Source organism: Prionailurus viverrinus, chromosome C2 (assembly GCF_022837055.1).
Source record: "Prionailurus viverrinus isolate Anna chromosome C2, UM_Priviv_1.0, whole genome shotgun sequence".
NCBI lineage: Eukaryota > Metazoa > Chordata > Mammalia > Carnivora > Felidae > Prionailurus > Prionailurus viverrinus.
The window spans coordinates 72557896-72576988 of record NC_062569.1 but is presented as its reverse complement, the minus strand read 5'-3'; the positions used below and the strand labels follow the sequence as shown (position 1 = coordinate 72576988).

General features: G+C 35.6%; 1 long non-coding RNA gene across 1 annotated transcript in view; it reads left to right on the top strand.

Annotated features, from left to right (window-relative positions):
• The window catches only part of LOC125175029 (uncharacterized), a 274631-nt gene extending 256834 nt beyond the window's left edge, over positions 1-17797 (top strand). The window contains exon 3 of the long non-coding RNA XR_007155640.1: positions 17229-17797. This is a non-coding gene — a long non-coding RNA (uncharacterized LOC125175029). The remainder of the gene's footprint in view (positions 1-17228) is intronic.
• The last annotated feature ends 1296 nt before the right edge of the window (positions 17798-19093 follow it).

Sequence of the window (19093 nt, the reverse complement as noted above, 5' to 3'; positions counted from 1 at the left end):
GTTGTAACAACAAAAAAAAGAAGACTGAACAGAATATGACATGTTTAATTCTTTATTATTAAAAAAAATAAAGGCATGCTAATATATTTGGATATGTTGTTACTTCTACTTAATGTACATATGCTAAGGTACTTATGCATAGTAGGTACCTGACTCCAAATAAACACAGGGAACTATGAATAGAGTCCTGGTAAAAGTAGCAGTTACATGAAAGACTGATCAGTACTGGTGGTCACACATGATAACCAGCCAGGAAGAGAATTGATCTGTGAGTCAGCATCAGTGATCACACACAGTAACCAAGGAGGAACAGGCCTTAACTATGTATTCAAGATGATAAATTAGTTTCATGAACTAAAAAAGACAACTAATGGCTAAGCCTCACACAATACCCACCCATCTCCTGGGAGATACAACTTCAGATGGCTTACTTACTGATAAAAATAATAATGGTAAATATATAAAACTCTAATAATATTAACAACATAAATCAATATCCTAGGACAGGACAATAGATTATAGTAAATCTTGCCAAGTGATAATTTTAAAGTGTATCTTGTAACATAACCATTCAGAAAAAATAATTATTGCACCATCCTTAAATGGAGCATTTTGATTATAGATTCTGAAATACAAAGAAATCTTAATCCATAGTTAAATTTTTATTGTTGGTGATAGTATCAATGATGTTCTTTTAGATATATGCATATACTTATAAGTGTATATTATAGGGAAAAACAAGCAATTAGGTTAATGTTAGGAATCAAGATTTTCAGAGAGAGAGAGAGAGAGAGAGAGAGAGAGAGAGAGAGATTGAGAAAGAACCAATGAGGTTAAGGAAAGTTATGTTATGTGAAAGGAAAGTTATGTTTTGTAAAAGTAAAGTTATGACTTTAAATTTCAGTTGGAAATATTAGGCAGAATTTGTGATGTTTTTTCTCTTTTTGTAAAAAATAAATATGTCTCAACTGTGTCCACTGAAAGGCATGGAAGTATGACAACCCAGGAACAATGAGCATATAGAATGCCTAAATTGTAGTATTGAAATTTGTCTGTCTACTAAAAGGAATCAGAGCTCCTTGGGGGAAATGGCCAATTCCACAGGGGTAGGAAATTTTAAGATGAGTCTGTGAGATATCTTTGTGCCAGAAAGCAAAGGAGCTAACAAAGACTGACTAATGGGGTCATAAAGGAAACAGGAGACAATACAAAGAGACTCCTTTTGCCAAAGTTAAGACTGCACCTGGTTATGTCATATTAAATGTAAAAAAACCCTGTGTTTCTAATGGTACAAAAAAGAAGAGGAGGAGGAATGAAGAAAAGAAACATACCAAACTCATTGGAAACCATTGGATGTTGCCAGGACATCAATTAAAAAGAAAGAATTAAGCACTTATCCTGACTCTCTTTATAAATTTTATTTCAGTTTAACTGCATAGGCCTGTGAATAAAGGTATTTAGAATATTCTAGCTAATTAATACAGAAAGATAAGAGAATTATAGAATATCCATTTTGCCAACACTAGTGAAATAAATTAGGCAATGCTCATTAATAAATGCTAGGACTGTTAGGTGAAATGTTGATAGAGAACTTTACAATGAAGGAAATCAAGCTCATCAATAGTGCTGATTAATCTCAGCACTATTAAAAGTGAGATAACGAATGTGCCTTTGGATGTGGTGGAATGTTAAGGAGACAGCACCTTCTGTGTAGTATTCTTAAGCCTTTTCCCCCAAATATTGAATGTGAATCAGATAAAGCCTTTAGCACCAGTTTCTAATCTACAGGAAATAAATACATGGAGATAAGGAACCAATCAGTTCTATGAACAAGGAAGCAATTAATCACATACGTGTTGCAGATTTTCTAGAGGACAACTCACTGGCTTCTCCAACAAATTAGAGTAATGAAAATTAAAGATACTACTCTAGGTTCAAAGAGACTTAAAAGCAATTTAAAATACCTGACAAATATAGTGAGTAGATTTGTTCAAATACTTATTTGAAAAAACTTAATAAAATAAATAAGATAATTTGAATATGGTCTGGGAATTGGTCATAGTGAAAAACTATTATTTTGTTAGCTATGATGATAACATTGAGGTGATATTACTCTACTCCCGTTAAGGGGGAAATGACATGATGTCTTGAATTTGCTTTAAAATATTCAAGAAAAAGAGAGGGAGGGAACAGATAAAATAATTGTAGCAAAATATTGATGGATGTTGAAGGTAGGAGGTGGGTATCTGATGGGTTGCTTATACTTGCTATATTTTTGTGTGAAGTTTTTACAATAATTTTTTTTAAATACCTTTTAGGAAAAGACACCAAACTGCACAAAAGTAACACCTTTTGTGAAAGATATGGATTTTAAGAGTTTAGATTTGAAACACCTTGACAGAAGGAATCAAGTACCTTAACTTAAACAATAAACAATCCACCAAAAACCTATACTCTTGACTATTCTGGGGAAACTAGCAAACCTGAGAAGGTGTCAAAATAGTCCAAAACTCTGGAAGTTATTATAATAAATATAATAGGAACTCTAAAAACATAAAGTAAAGAAATGAATTAGACCCTTGGTATTGATATTTTAGAATAGCTTTAATTGTATACTTAGTAACACATTTTATAATTATTATATCTGTGTGTGTTTTGATATATTTAAAAGAATCAGTTATGCTAAATTATAACTGCAATTTTGTACAAAGACAAATTGTGATTAGTGTTTAAATGTTCAAGAAAAGTTGGTTTCCAAAGTTTTATTTACCAGATACATGATTTTAATAAATTGGACATTAACTAAAGTAAGGATAATTATGAATTTTTCACTAGATGTGCAAAGGACCTTGGAGATTTATTGAATTAATCCTATATACCCACCATTACAAAAACACTGAGAGAATTAGTATTTTAAAGAGTTTCAGTATTTTTACTAAAGGATAGAATTATTCTCTGCCATGAAAATTGACACACACTGCATTTCATTTTGTTGATGAGTTCTTTTTCACAGAATTCCATCCATTTGTTAGACTTCTAGTATGTTACCATCACCGTTTGAAAAGGGCAGGGATCATGACATTGTATTTTTGCAACTATTGGCATAAACTGATTTGGTTGTCCAATGTTTGTTTAAAATACATGAGATTGTATATGTCTATACCTTGTTCATGCAGACTGGTGTCTTCTTTAGAGAACAATTGTATTTGCAATATTCACCACTTGGTAGATAATTATGATGACAATGATGAGAAAAGATGTCATTAAGTTATGTTGATGGACAGTGGTTCTCATGAGATAATATAAGCAATGTTTCTAAACTGTAGGACTTAATAGCTATATTTTTATTATATTAGGATGGAAAATACAGTTACTACTTGTGCAGTCACATGTCTTCTGAACAAGATTTCTTACATAATTAAGAGCTTTAAGAACAATCCAAAGAACATATACTCCCTGTCATTAATACACTTTATATTTCAGGGAATATGAAGATTCCCCCTACCCTGTCCCAAAAGATGCCAAACTAGAGCTGCCTGTTCAAGAAGAGACTGATGTGTTCTTAATTTTCACAAATATAATATCTTTTTATTCCCCTGAAGGAACACCACTCTCAGGAAAAATATATCACACCTCAGATTGCTGTGACAGGCTTCTCTCAGATGCAAACAGCTATCTATGTTTATAGCTTTGAAAGTAAGTTACCCTTTGAGCCTGGGGCATATTAATGTGCTTAAATCCAGAAAGCCCTTGTACAAAAATATGAAGTAGAAGAAGCTGATTCATGAGGTGCCTCAGTGGCTCAGTTGGTTAAGCATCTGACTTCAGCTCAGGTCCTGTTCTCATAGCTTGTGAGTTCAAGCCCCACATCAGGCTCTGAGCTATCTGCTCAGAGCCTGGAGCCTGTTTCAGATTCTGTGTGTGTTTTCCTTTCTCTCTGCCCCTCCCCTGCTTGTGCTCTGTCTCTCTCTCTCAAAAATAGATAAATATTAAAAAAATTGTTTTTAATTAAAAAAAGAAGAAACTGATTCATGTCCTTTTTTCTTTTTTTGGCATCTCCTTTTACTCCCACATGGTGCCCATGTTTATGTGGTTTCCCATCGTTCCCTCACAAAACCTGTTTCTAGAAATTGCTGATTACTGACACATTTTCTACTGGAAACAGGGCTGTATTTCATGCTAACTTACACACAGAAGATTCCAGTGCTTGAAGTTTCTGTTTGTCCTAGATGTTTAGCACAAGAAGGACAAGACTATGTCTATTAAGCCCTTTATCATAATGTATTGTGCTGTATAGTAACAAAATATCAAGAAGGCTGCATGTATTTAACGTATTTCTGATAAATTGCTTTGTACTCTGTTGTTTCAAATAAAACAAGATTTGCCATTTATTAAGCACTTATTGATTTCTACCAAATTCTTCCTTATTCAAAGGAGTTTCCTTCCATGATTCCAACTTTTTTTTCATGTTGTTATCATTGCACCTCAAACAATTTCTGATACTAAAGATAAAGTTAATTCATCCCAAAGTAGACATTGGGAGAGTAAAATTTCTAGAGCTTAATATATGTGGAAAGTATTTAAAGGGTTGCATGTAAAAAAAAATTTTTTTTTCACGTTTATTTACTTTTGAGACAGAGAGAGAGACAGAGCATGAACGGGGGAGGGTCAGAGAGAGAGGAAGACACAGAATCTGAAACAGGCTCCAGGCTCTGAGCTGTCAGCACAGAGCCCAACGTGGGGCTCGAACTCACGGACCGCGAGATCATGACCTGAGCTGAAGTCCGCAGCTTAACCGACTGAGCCACCCAGGCGCCCCAAGGGTTGCATTTTAAACAAGGGCCCTGCATTTTCTTTTTGTACTGGGCCTTGCAAATTATGCAGTCTGCCTGACCAAGGCTAACCATATATACTGTACTCTAATAACATGATTAATTTTGCCTATTTTTACAATGTACATAAATTGAGATACACGGAACACACTCTCCTTGAGTCTTGCTTATTTCACTGAACAATATATTTGTAAATTCTTCCCTATTATTGTGTGTAGTTGTATATTTTTCACTTCTTTTATTGTAGAGCCTGAATTTTCAATTTGTGGCATTGGAAGCACTTGGTGGGCTTGTTAAAACAGAGATTCCTGGGGCACCTGGGTGGCGCAGTCAGTTAAGCGTCCGACTTCAGCCAGGTCACGATCTCGCGGTCCGAGAGTTCGAGCCCCATGTCAGGCTCTGGGCTGATGGCTCAGAGCCTGGAGCCTGTTTTCGTTTCTGTGTCTCCCTCTCTCTCTGCCCCTCCCCCGTTCATGCTCTGTCTCTCTCTGTCGCAAAAATAAATAAAAGTTGAAAAAAAAAAACAAAAAAACAAAAAAACAGAGATTCCTGGGCTCCACCCTGGGTTTCTGTTCCAGTAGGTCTGGGGTAGGGCCCAAGAATTTGTCTTTCTTTCTTTCTTTCTTTCTTTCTTTCTTTCTTTCTTTTTCTTTCTTTCTTTCTTTCTAATGTTCATTTAATTATTTTGAGAGAGTTCAAGGAGGAGTGGGGGGGGGGGGGAGAGGGAGCGAGGGAGAGAGAGGGAGAGAGGGAGAGAGAGAGAGGGGATACCAAGCAGGCTCCATGCTGCCAGCACAGAGCCTGATGTGGACTTGAACCCACAAACTGAGATCACGACCTGAGCTGAAACCGAGTCAGTGCTTAACTGACTGAGCCACCCAGGTGCCCCAAGAATTTGTCTTTCTAATAGGTCAGTGAGAGTGGTGTTGATGCTGCTGGTCTGGGAATGTGGTTATGGCTCCTGCCCCAAAGAATAGGTATCTAGTTAGGGAAAGACATAAAAGCAAACAGTTCCAATGCAATAGTAAATATTATGATAAAAGTATGCACATGGTGCTTTGGGAGCACAGAGAAGAAAGAAAAAAAAAGAATGATGGAAATAGTGGAAAAACATCCTACCTGAGATAACCACTGGGCTATATTTGGAGATGGAGTGTTATCTATGGAGGGAAAGGTAATTCTAGGCAGAAGAGAAAGGTTTGTAGAAGTTTGGGTGAGGGACTAGTAGATAACATCTAGGGAATTGTAGGAGGTCCACTTGGCAGGAACATTGGGTGAAGTTGCAGAGATAGCCAGAAGAAAAAAGAAAAGGAATATGTCTTGAAGTGACCAAATTAGTTGACTGGAAATACAGCATCAGTTGAATGAATATATTTTACAATCTAAATTTACATCAAACTGATGGGGGTATATGCCTTACTTTAAGCCCATATAGAAAAATCAAATCCTTTACATTAGAAAGAACTATCAGAAAAGTCCTAGTTTTTTCTGTGTTACATTTCAAACAGGAAACAAATTTGCTCTTCCAAATGGGTTTATGTCACTATTTAAATGAGATATGCACTTTTTTACTTTTCTAAAACAAATGCATAGTTACATAAAGGATAATAATAATAATATTTATTGAGTGCTAGGCATTGCCTCATTTAATCCTACCTGAAATCCTATGAGTCATGAATTATCATCTCAATTTTACAGATGAAAAAATGAAATAACCTTAAGTAGTTTGGTGAAGGCCACACAGTTAATATGGCAGATCTGAAACTTAGGTCAGATTCCAAGGCTGTGCCCTTAAGCACCAGTGTCTTCCCTTTGCTATTTCATATTAAGCATAATAAACTAGAGGTGTAGTTTAGAGACATAAAAAGATCATGTAGGTAGGATCTACTTGGGCTCATTCCTTGGAGATATCTCTCCTACCCTACCTTCATAGAGCCAACAGTCTAGTAGGCAACACCTATATAAACACAAGTGGATGTGATAAATTATTAACGGGAATAACTGGGCATAAATGAATCATACATAGTACAATTCTATTTAATGAAAGGAGTAGTAGAAGTATACAGAAAGAATTCAGAAAGAAGGTAAGACTCAAGCTGAGTCCTGCAATCCATGCAGGTGTTTAGCATATAAGGGGAAAATGCCTTCTAGGCAGAGGAAACATTTTGAGCAAAAGCATTGTATATTCTAGGAAGTCCAAATAGTTCCATCAGGTTGAGGCATGGGGTGAATATGGAGGAAAATGAAACCCAAAAGGTGAGTGCGATTACCTAACAGAAGGCCTTATAAGCCACTGAAAGTCATGGGGACTTTATGACTCAGGAGGGAAATATTGAACAGGGGAATCACATGATCAGACTTACATTTTCATTTTAATTTTTTAAAATTTTATTTAAATACAAATTAGTTATCATATAATAATGATTTCAGGAAGACTTATCTTTTTAAAGATCAAGAAAGCAAGGTGAAGGATGGATTGAAAGAAGGCAGAGAGATCATTAAAATTTTTTCATCATAATGTAAGCTAATTACATTATGTAAGCTAATTAGAATGTAATTCTAATATTAATCTGTCTTTGCCTACCATATTATTATCTACAAAAAAACAAAAACAATGGTAAAAAATGTCATTCTGCTGCACTTCTCACTTAAAATCACAATGTCACTAGGAAGAAAAATAATACAATAGACCAGCTCTACAAAAAATTTGCAAAATTACAGATTTAAAATAAATTAAATTGTTTATGAAAACAAATTTTTAAAAATTTGTTGATTTGTTCTGAGATTACAAGATTGCAGAGAACTTATAAAGGTTTAGATATAATATTTAATCAAGAAATAGGAGTAATGAAGTTTTATTGATTATACCAACTATAGGGCTATACTAGATGCTGACCTCCTTATGGACAGGAGTTTTAAAAATTTGGATATATTTTATATTACAACCATGTACAGTTAGTATTGATGTATATTATTTCATTGAATCCATATACCAATTCTGTGGAGTAGACTGATATCATTGCCACTTTAAAGATAAGAAAATTAAGGCTTAAATAATTTATCCCAGATCATATAGTAAGTGGAAGAACAGAGATTTAAACTCTGACTATATTATTCAGGATATGTTGCTATAACAAACTACCTCTGATTTTGGTATAAACAACCGAAGTTTAATTCTTGCTCATTTTACAATGTATAGACATGGGGGAGAGGGCCTCTGCTCCATGCAATCATTCAGAGACCCAGGCTGATTGTGTTTAGTGTAACAACTATCCCCTAGGGCTTCTGATGCTTTCATTGGATACTCCACATGGAGTCAATAGTTTAAGGAAAAAAAGAGACAATAAGGATATTTACCTGAGGTTTTAGTGGCCAAGTACAGTGGTTATGGTAATTAATTTTGGACCGGAATTTTAACAGCTTTTTAAGGTGCTATGAAGTTTCATTTGAAAAGTTTTTATTTTGTCCTTATAACATCATCTTACAAAATGTTTAATTTTTCTCTGCTCTGGTCCTGTTATTGCAACAAGGGGATCAGGGTAAGAATGGTGAGACTTCCTGCTGGGGGAAAGTTGAAGAAATCAGCATAATGCAGTTTGGCAACCTGCTAACCCATAGAACTATGTAGGGTTACAGTGATCATACTAAGTTTTAGGTACATAGCTAAATTTGAGAAATTCATGCATCACTTCTGCCCACATTCCACTAGACAGACAAACTCAGTCCCATGGTCCATCTCAATGTATGGAAACACTGATAATAGCTTGATGGTGTACTAAGAATGGCAACAAAGATCTGTGAACAGTTAGTCACCTCCATACTCCCCAGATCTATTGTTAGCTCCTAAGATTCATAAGTAGTACTTTATAGTTAGTTGTATGCCCCTTGGCACCTAACAGAGTTTGTGAGATGTAATAGACTCTCTAGCTCACTTCTTAGCTTCAGGGCCATATAAAGACCTTCATAGGCCTTACACACTCTTATTTAGAAGCTGAAACCTACATTATATCAAAATACCACTGCACACTCATATACCATATTAAATATAATTTTACCAGTAAGATTTGAAAAACATTACATATTTTGATTTTGAAATTATTTTACCACTCTCAAGTGGCAAAATTGTTCAAAAACACTATTTATTACATTGAAGAAGAGAAGGATATCAAGGCTTCATAGGTAAAATTAAATGCATTACTAAATTCAAGAAAAACTGTATAGGTTAGAAATATCTGTTGATAACAAATAAAATAATCATCTGTTAATAACATACAAAATAAGTAGGAAAGTGAAAACTGTGATGTTTTTGCCATCACAGGAAGGGGGAACAAAGAACCCAGTTTGATTTTGACCAAATGGAGGAAAAAGGTTTAACTAAGAATAAACTGCACAATGACGCTTCTCACTACCTTGGTAACTAAGCCCTGTAGCATGGTAATGTTATTATAACAAGAAATTCCCCCATAAAAATAACAAAATTAATAATCAGAGGTGGAACCACATGAACCTCCTACTCCAATCTGGAGATCGTGGGCTTTTGAAGGGACTTTATGCAGCAAAGGATAAGGGTAAGAATTTGGGATCATATATTAAAATTGGGGGTTAAATTGGGGCCTGCATGCTTGGGAAATTCTTGGCTACTAAAGACATTGCATTGTCTACTGACTTAGCTGACTTGTTACCTTCCTTTTTTCTCTCACTATTCCACTCTTTTCCTTTCCTCTTCCAGAGGCAGAGGTGTTTTCAGTTTAGTTGACAAACATCTGTTAAGAGACATTTATTAAACACCTAATAATGCATATTTCCTTGGCACTGAAATACATATGTTGCTCAGGAGGTTAAGATCTAGTGCCCAAATGTGTGACTTGAGAAATCAACTTTATAGTGACTTGGGAAATCAACTGAGGTTTCTCAAAGACCCCAGAAGGATTGGGGCAGATTGGTTTCTACATTATTCTGCCTTAAAAAGTAGCTGTTCTTGTTTGATTAATGATCAGTACATTTCCATGTTCATTTTAAAAGATGTTTCTGCTAAGTATGCTTTCTCTTCAGTGGTTAAATGTAAAAATAGAACTTCTCACTTGAGGAGCCTCTGAATTAGGTTCTGCATATGAGTGTGAAAAACCATTACTGACAGAATTGCAGTGTAAATAATTGTAAGTAATTTTTAAAGATAGGTCTAGAGCTATGTGACTTCTAATTTTGACCCTCCAAGTGAAAACTATGTAGCCCATGATTAAATTGAATTTTTCATTACGTGTTAGAAAACAATAAAGAGGAAACAAAACAATCTGAACAATGCTTAGAACCTCTTTGCAAGGAATTTAAATGAAGTAGGAAAGAAATTAGTATGAAGTGGTTTTTGTCATGTGTTTTTCCTTCTTGTGTTGCTGCTAAATCCCTAAAGTCCTGTGCCATCTTTCTTCATACCCTAAATTATATTTTTGCTTGTTTCTGTTGAATTCTCAACACTCAGTTGATAAAGTTCCTTTACTTTAGCTCCTGGACAAAATTGGAGGATAATAAAATACCGAATGCAAAAGAAGCCACTATGGTGTCATGGGCCTGGAACCAGGAAAGGCCTATCTCTCAATCTCAGCTCTACTAGCTGGAAAGCCTTGGACAGAGCTGATGTTCCTAAGTTTCATGTTCTTCATCACTAAAATCATGGGGGTTTTTTTCAGGATATTTTTCAAGGATTTGAAATTATATACAGTAATGTTCCTTACTGTGTGTCTGGTGCACAGAGAGTATAAGTAAACTGTAGCCATTATGTGGGTTCTTTTTGTTCTCTCTATCCACAGGCAATTATTGAGTATATATTATGTGTTCTGTGGACTAAGTGGAATATAAATTAATTGTAAGATACACTACCTGTCACATATAAAGACATGACAGGTAAATTAAGGAGGGCTGAACCTGGAATTACTCTTATGATCTAGGTGGGAAGGCCAGCCACAATTATTAAAAAGATAACAGAAAATAGTATCTACAGTTTTGCAGAGTCCTCTGGAGGATTCAGCATACAAGGGACCTATTGTGGTTGCAACACGTGATACAAAAGATGGCAGGAGTGGGTGCTGCTCTTAAAGTCAAACACATAAGCCAAACCAGTCACATCTTTCCACAGACACAAAATCAATAGTCATTGTGCTAAGCTGTGGACCAAAACTCAGATCTCTGGTAGGGACTGGCATTAAAAATGTAGGACCTTGGTCCTGCAAATTCTGAGGTTCTTAACAAGTTTATTAAGAGATGTTTCAGGAGACAGAAACCAGGGAAGACCTGGTTAGCAGAGCTGGGATACCGAGCAGGGACTGAGTCCCAAGAACTAAGTAGAACACATTTTTCAAGGCTGGGCTTGATGCTAGAGTCAGAGAAGTGATCGGTATGATTGGATGGTGAGATAATACAAAGATTGGGTTATCAAAATCAGACACATGAGTGACAGATTTTGGCCAAGAACAAGTTTTAATAATGATTTCAGGGACACAATCAGGAGACATAGGTGAAGCAGGGAGAGATCTGAATTAGGGCACCTTTACTGGGTCCTTTTTTTTTCCCTCTGCGTCAGGGTGATCCCTGGGCTCAGATTAATATACGAAGTCTCCAATGAGATGTACAGTTAACTATGGAGGAAAAGCTATTTGGGTTGTAAAACATCTCCATTTTAAACTCAGATAGTTGTGTAGTTTATATGACACTTTCCATGAAGCAGTCTATAAATCCATTGATTCCAGGTATGTTTTTACCATAAACAATTTTATAACAGATATATCCTATTGATGAGGACTGTATTGCTAAGCAAATACCATTAGTGTGTTTGCTAGGAGTCATTAGCCTTAGCATGTTTAGGAGGATATTTGACAGGGTCATCTTCTTTTTCCTTTCCTGGAGGTATTCCCTGTTAAATGGAAAGAGTGAATTGCAAATCTTCTATTTAACTATTTACTTGGTAAGATGGTAAGACCCAGAAAATTGGAAGCAAGCCAAATTCCCTCCTTCCTAAAATCTGAAATTTTGGAGTTTGACTTAACAAGAGAACTGATAAGTGGGAGAAATACAGAACTGGAGAAAAACTCAAGGAACTTTTGTGCTTGTCCTTACCTTTAGTGAATAAATTTACTCTATCATTAAAGCTTAAAAAGGACAAATGGACATATAATAAGTAAAAAGTACCTTGAGAATATGGATAAAGGAAGATCAGGTGAATTGGAGTAATGGGGGGGGAGGGGTTGTGACCTTCTTTGTTTACCTTATCTTTTAATTTAATCCTTTCTCTTGACCTGTAGTGTTTTGAGTGTGTTTTCAGTTTCTGCTCTGTGCTGATGAATGAATTTCTGTGCATAAAGTCAAGTCTCACTCAGTGGAAAGTCCCAAGTAGAAGTATTAAAGTTAAAAGAGGAATGTGAGAGAGGATTTTAATAGATAGGTGGTTTCTATGTATTGAACATACTTGACTTAATTTATCATTGACATATAGCCCATTGTCAAGCCTGAAGACCTCTCCTAGTAACATTTCACACCAGTTGGAAATATTTTGTAGGGTGATCCTGTTCCCTTCGTTTCTTATACAATATTTAACACCCAAACTAAAGCAAACAGATTAATTTCCTTCTATGTTGTTACTTGAAGTTTCTTGTCTATTCAGTCTTTGCCTATAATTCACACCTCAACAGGAACTAAAAATATCACAATATACCTTCATAAAAATATAGAGAAAGAGAGCAAAGTTAGGCAAGACAAAGTTCATCATATAATTAACCAACAATTACTGCTGTGAACCTGGCTGGCTTTGCATCATCTAGAATGATGGGCTCTGCTAGAACCCTATACCAAGACATTAAGCAGAACTTTTATTAATGATACTTATGGCTGACAGCAAGGCAGAGAAAGTGTGCATAAAAAGACCCCACAGTTTTTCTGAGTCTTCTGGTAAATAATGTGAGCAGTGACTCCTCAATTACCTTGCAACATTTCATCTACTGTTGTCTTGAAGTATTATTTAAATATGTTTCATTGTTTTCTACGTTCCCATGCTTGTATTTTTCTTGCTGAATTTTAAGTTTTAAACAACACAAGCATTATAGGTGTTCAGCACATGTTTCTTGATTTAATTTGTAGATCTAAGGGACCACAGGAAAATATTTTAAAAATTAGTCTCTGGTATTCTGTCTCGGCCAAGGCACCTTTAAGAATCTGTAAAGACAGGCCAAATACAGGCCAAGTACAATTTATAACAGAAAATTAAAAACATACATTTAATGTTTATTTACTTTTAAGAAAGAGAGACAGAGCGCAAGCAGAAGAGGGGCAGAGAGAGAGACACACACACACACACACACAGAATCTGAAGCAGGCTCTAGGCTCTGAGCTGTCAGCACAGAGCCTGACGCAGGGCTCAAACCCACAAACTGCAAGATATGATCTGAGCTGAAGTTGGACACTCAACCAACTGAACCACCCAGGCATCTCTAAGACAGAATATTTAAATTTTCTATTGGTGGGTACTCATTATTTCCAGCTTCGTTTTAGGAGCCTATACAGTAGTACAAAAATAACACTGGGCCTAAAGAGTAAGATAAAGAACATTATGTAGCATTAGAAGGGAATTAAACTGCAATCAAATAAAATTTCTTGAGTATAGTTTGAAATGAATTTTAAGACAAAGGGTTAAAAATTTTCTAATCTTGGGGCCCCTGGATGGCTCAGTCGGTTAAGCGTCCGACTTTGGCTCAGGTCATGATCTAATGGTTGGTGGGTTCGAGCCCCATGTTGGGCTCTGTGCTGACAACTCAGAGCCTGGAGCCTGCTTCAGATTCTGTGTCTCCCTCTCTCTCTTCCCCTCCTCCACTTGTTCTCTCTCTCTCTCTCTCTCTCTCTCTCTCTCTCTCCCTGGAATAATAAATGAATAAACTTAAAAATTTTTCTAGTATTTTAATAGGTTTTAATTTTTATTCTTAATCTATTGTTGTAAGCAGTTCCAAGAAAATCTTTACTAATATTTATAATATTAGTCAGTCATATTTCTATGTCAGTCAGATTTCAATCAGAAAAATGAATGTTAATTTAAGCATTCCAGCTGGGGTCTCAAAAGTGGATGACAATTCTCTGGAGTTTTGTCCGGAGGCCTTTGTTAGACTGTTCATCTGCTCACATTGCTAGCATAGACTCCTGGCTTCTCTTCAACCTTCCAGATCTAGCCTAAGTGTTTCTCATTGTCAGAATGTGACTCAGATTGTTAGTTGTTCTGGAAAATGTAGTTTTGACATCTTACCTGTGAGGCAGAGGAGATGTAGAAAGGGGTGGACAATGATGCCTAGTAGACCACAGATCATCATCTGTACACTATCTGTTCAGTATTAAAAAAAATTTCAAGCAGTTATAATACATGATTGATACATTAGTATTTACATATTTGCTTCAAAGCTACAGTGAACTTCCTTTTCAGATAGAAATGAGGCATTTTTAGATATATTCAAGGAAATTCAAAATGACTCTAAGTCTCATAGTTGAGAATAGTGCCCTGGGTAAAAACTTTTGTTATGTCGCTTTATCATCAAAGCAGGTTCTGACACTGGAGCACCCCAGCAGAACATTTTTACTTTTGTTTCATGCTGTAAGAGTTCCATGAACTAGAGTGAACCAAGTTTTCTCATTTTTTGGTATCATAAACATGACTACAGGACAATAATGGAGAAGCTAACTTTGTTATCTTTTTCTGTTGTTAGGAAGAAGTTTAAGAATGCTGGATATAAAAGGCACTTACTACTGTTAACCATATCATTGTTGAGGCAAGGATGTTTAGAAAACAAAATTTATTGTTGACTTGTAAACTTTTTTTAACCAATGTGCTTGTTATTGTTATGGGTATGACTATTAATTGTTGACTTTTAGAACTCTTTCTATATACCAGGCTAGTGCTTTCCGTATGCAACTTAAAAATGATGATATGTATTAACCATTAATATCCTCATTTTGTGGAAAAGGACAAATGAGATTAACATCACAGTTAAGTGACACTGCCAGTAATTGAATCTACTGGGCCCTTGCTTTTAACCAATTGTATGACCATTTTTAGTTAAGAGTAACTTTAGAGAGAGCTAACGTATGCATTTTATGCTCCAGGAAACTAGAAGCTGAAGAGTCGAAGCCTCTTGCCTTTGGTTATATGGTTGACCCTTAAAAAGTGGTTGAAATACATGAATCCATTTATAGTGGATTTTTTGTCTATATAGTATAGTATTGTAAATGTCTTTTCTCTTCCCTAAGGTTTTCTTAATAACATTTCCTTTCCTTTAGCTTACTTTATTGTAAGAATACAGTATATCATACATATAATATGCAAAATATGTAACCAACTGTTTATGTTAGAGGCAAGGCTTCCAGTCAGCAGTAGACTGTTAACTACTGTTAGTAGTTAAGTTTTGGGGAAGTCAAAAATCATTTGTGGATTTTCAATTGTAGGAGGGTTGGCACCTCCAATCCCCATATTGTTCAAGGGTCAACTGTATTGCTAATTGCAGAGTTATTATGGTGCAGGTATAGTAGCCAGGTCAGGCTAAGTTTGACTGTAGTAACAAATGGCCTGAAATCTCAATGGCTTTAATACAACAAATATTTGTTTCCTCTTTTATAAAGTCTAAGAGAGGTCAAGCAATCCCACCTTCTGGAATACTTAGCCTCCACTCACTTTTAGCCGCCTGGGACTAAGTGACATGTTAGATTTCACTCAAGAGAATTAATCAGATGACCTCAACTTAACTGCCAGGACAGCTGGGGAATATAGATATCCTAAAAGTGTGGTAAATAGATAACATTGTCCCTATCATAGCAGAAGTCCTGATATCCAGTCACATACTCTTATTATGACATTATTTTGCCTTTCACCCCATACATTCTAGCTTTGAAGCTAGTTTGATATTCTTCACTAATAGTATTCTTAGCTAAATCATATCTATTTACATAAAATCTAGGCATTCTGGTCTTTTTTTTTTCTTATTTAAAAATATTGGGACACCAGGGTGGCTCAGTCAGTTAAGCATCCAGCTCTTGAGATCTTGGCTCATGTTGTGATCTCGCAGTTCGTGAGTTTGAGCCGCACATCAGGCTCTACGCTGACATCATGGAGGCTGCTTGGGATTCTCTCTCTCAGCCCCTCCCCCTTCAAAATAAACAAACGTTTAAAACAAACAAAATAACAACAACAAAAAAACATGTACACCTTTCAACGTAAGTCCCTTATTTTAGGTGAGATGGGGGACACATCAGGCCTCAAAGAAACAACTCAGGTTTCACATTTATTTGTTCTAGTTTTATAATGCAAATGGACAACTGTACACATTCCATATCCTCACTTCCTATTGAAAAATGTCACTCTAGCTGCTGCTCTACTTGCATAAACTTAGATGAAATATCTATAGAAATATGTCATTGTAATAAAGAAGAGAATTTGGCCAAAATTGACATTCTTTATGTTGCTCTGCAGAGGAAAGATATAACAAACCTGAACAATATATTTGGTATATGAAGTAATGAGTAGGAGATATATAATGAAAAAATTTAAATATTTATTGAGTAGTAACTAAACACAGAGGAGAAAATGTTGATTCTGTTCTACACTGACACCGAAGAGTCATCAAATATGGTTAGACAGCTCAATATTACCAAATAAAGTGCATAGTAGAGTGCTAACTCAATGGGCTTGGTGTGCTCAAATCCTGCACATCCCAGATGGGCTGGTTTTTAACTAGCTCCTGGGAGGCAAACTGAGCCCTTGGAATATCATGCCTGAAAAGAGTATCTTTGTATACCTGAGACCTTGGACCACAGCAGATGGTTTATGCTAACAGTGAAATTTATGGTGAATGCCTGTTTTTATCTTTCCTCAGCCATGCTGTATTAGTTTGACCTCTGGTGGGGGGGGGGGGTGGAGAGTAAGAATGGAGTTGCTACATGACTGACTCCTAATAAAAACCTAGGACACCAAGGTTCTAGTGAGCATCTCTGGTTGATAATACATCTCAAATGTTGTCACACATTCCTGGCAGAACTAAGCGCTGTCTATTCAACTCTAATAGGAGAGGGTAACTGGACGCTTGTGCCTGGTTTCTCCTGGACTTTGTCCTATGCATCTTTTGCTTTTGCTGATTTTAATCTGTATCCTTTCACTGTGATAAATTGCAACTGTGAATATAAGAGCTTTTCCGAATTCTGTGAGTTCTAGTAAATCATTGAACCTGAGAGTATCTTGGAATCTCATAAAACAAAAGATGAATAAAAGTTAATAAACAGAAAAAATTGTCCAGTAGAATTATGAGATATAAATGTTATAATAATATATCAAACATTTATTGTTACGATTTACAATAATTTTCCATAATTTATTTGTTATAGGAATTCAGAGGAGTGAGAATCACTTCAAACTATAAAGATTGAGCAAGGTTTTATTGAAGAAGAGTCAGGATGTTAACTGGATCTCAAAGGGCTTGGGAGAGGAGAGAAGACAGAAAAAAGTAAGGAAAATGCAACCCAGGGTCAGCGGCAGTAAGCAGAACACCTTGGCTGAAGTATGAATTTGAGGAAGGTAAGTTAAGAGTTAAAACTGGAAATATAGGCAGGGAGCAAATTGTAGGGTTTTAATGCTGCTGTTGTTTACCATAAAACTAAAAGCTAAACTTTCAGTAAATTAAGCTAATCAAATTCCAGAAAGTTTTTGTGTGGAGGGAGTTCCCTATGGGAGGGAGGGTCTCCATAGGCTGCTAAATTTTTATCATAAAGTAAGTCTTACTGCCAGAAAAAAGTCACTGTAATAATAAATTAGTAGGGTTCCACATGTATCCCAATACAGTAATGTCCACATGAAATTTGCACAATTTATTTCCACAAAATTGAGGTGTCTTCAGCCAGAAATTGGAAGATTCACCTGTCATCTGAGAATCCAGCTGTGTTCTTTTTGGGTTTTTGTAACATCACAGTAATAAAGATTTTGTAATCTGAATTGAGCTCACAATTTTGATAATGATTCACAATGCAAAACTGTTTCCAGCTCAGCTTCCCTGTGGCTTCACTGGCCCTAAAGTCCCCAAAATTGCTGTCGTCAGGAAGATACACTGGTCTTACTTTTGTTGTTACTCACTGAGTGCCCTAAATACATACCATTTGCTTTGGAAGTGAATTGTGGCAGAATGGGGTTGGAGTGGGTGGGATTTATTAGGAGAAGATGTTAGGTTTATACAACGGTTTGAATTTCAGAAAGGCAAGAAACCTCATGTAAAGGTTAAAAGGTTGTAACCATGGACAGGCCACCCCTCATATTCACTTCTTTAACAAACTACTATACCAATTAGCCCATTTCCTTTCCCCTCAGCTCTATAAGCATAATGTGATGAAAGTGGTGGATATTTTTATTTCAAGTCTGTTTCTTTCATCAGGAGTGAGAAACAGAGGTACATTATATTTAATAGTCCTGTTTGTTTCACTGAAAAATCCATATTATTATATTATTATCTCCAGCCATATTATTGTCCAGACTAATTTTATCATAGCTACATACTCTCACATATCTTTCTTTTTTTTTTTTAATTTAAGATAATTAACATACGGTGATATTAGTTTCAGGTCTACAATATAATGATTCAGCAATTCTATACATTACTCAGTGCTTATCAAGAAAAGAGTGTTCTTAATTCACTTTATCTATGTTGTCTCTCCTCCCAACCATCTGCCCTTTGGCAACCACCAATTTGTTTTCTGTATTTAAGTCTGTTTTTTTAATCTTTTTTCTTCTTTGTTTATTCATTTGTTTTGTTTCTTAAGTTCCACATGTGAGTAAAATCATATGATATTTCTATTTCTCTGATTGACTTATTTCATTTACCATTATACTTTTATATCCATCTGTGTTGTCAAAATAGCAAGATCTCATTCTTTTTTATGGATGAGTAATAAATATTCCTATATTTTCATATACATATATATTTATATCACATCTTCTTTATCCATTTACCTATCAGTGGACACTTGGGTTGCTTCCATAATTTGGCTTTTATAATTTTTTTAAAAAATGTAACATTTATTTATTTTTGAGAAAGAGAGAGAGAGAGGGAGGCTGAAAGAGGGTGATAGAGGATCTGAAGCAGGCTTGGCACTGTGAACACAGAGCCTGATACAGGGCTTGAACTCATGACCTGTGAGATCATGACTTGATTGGCTACTATAATTAATGCTGCAATGAATGTAGGAGTGCATATATATCTTCA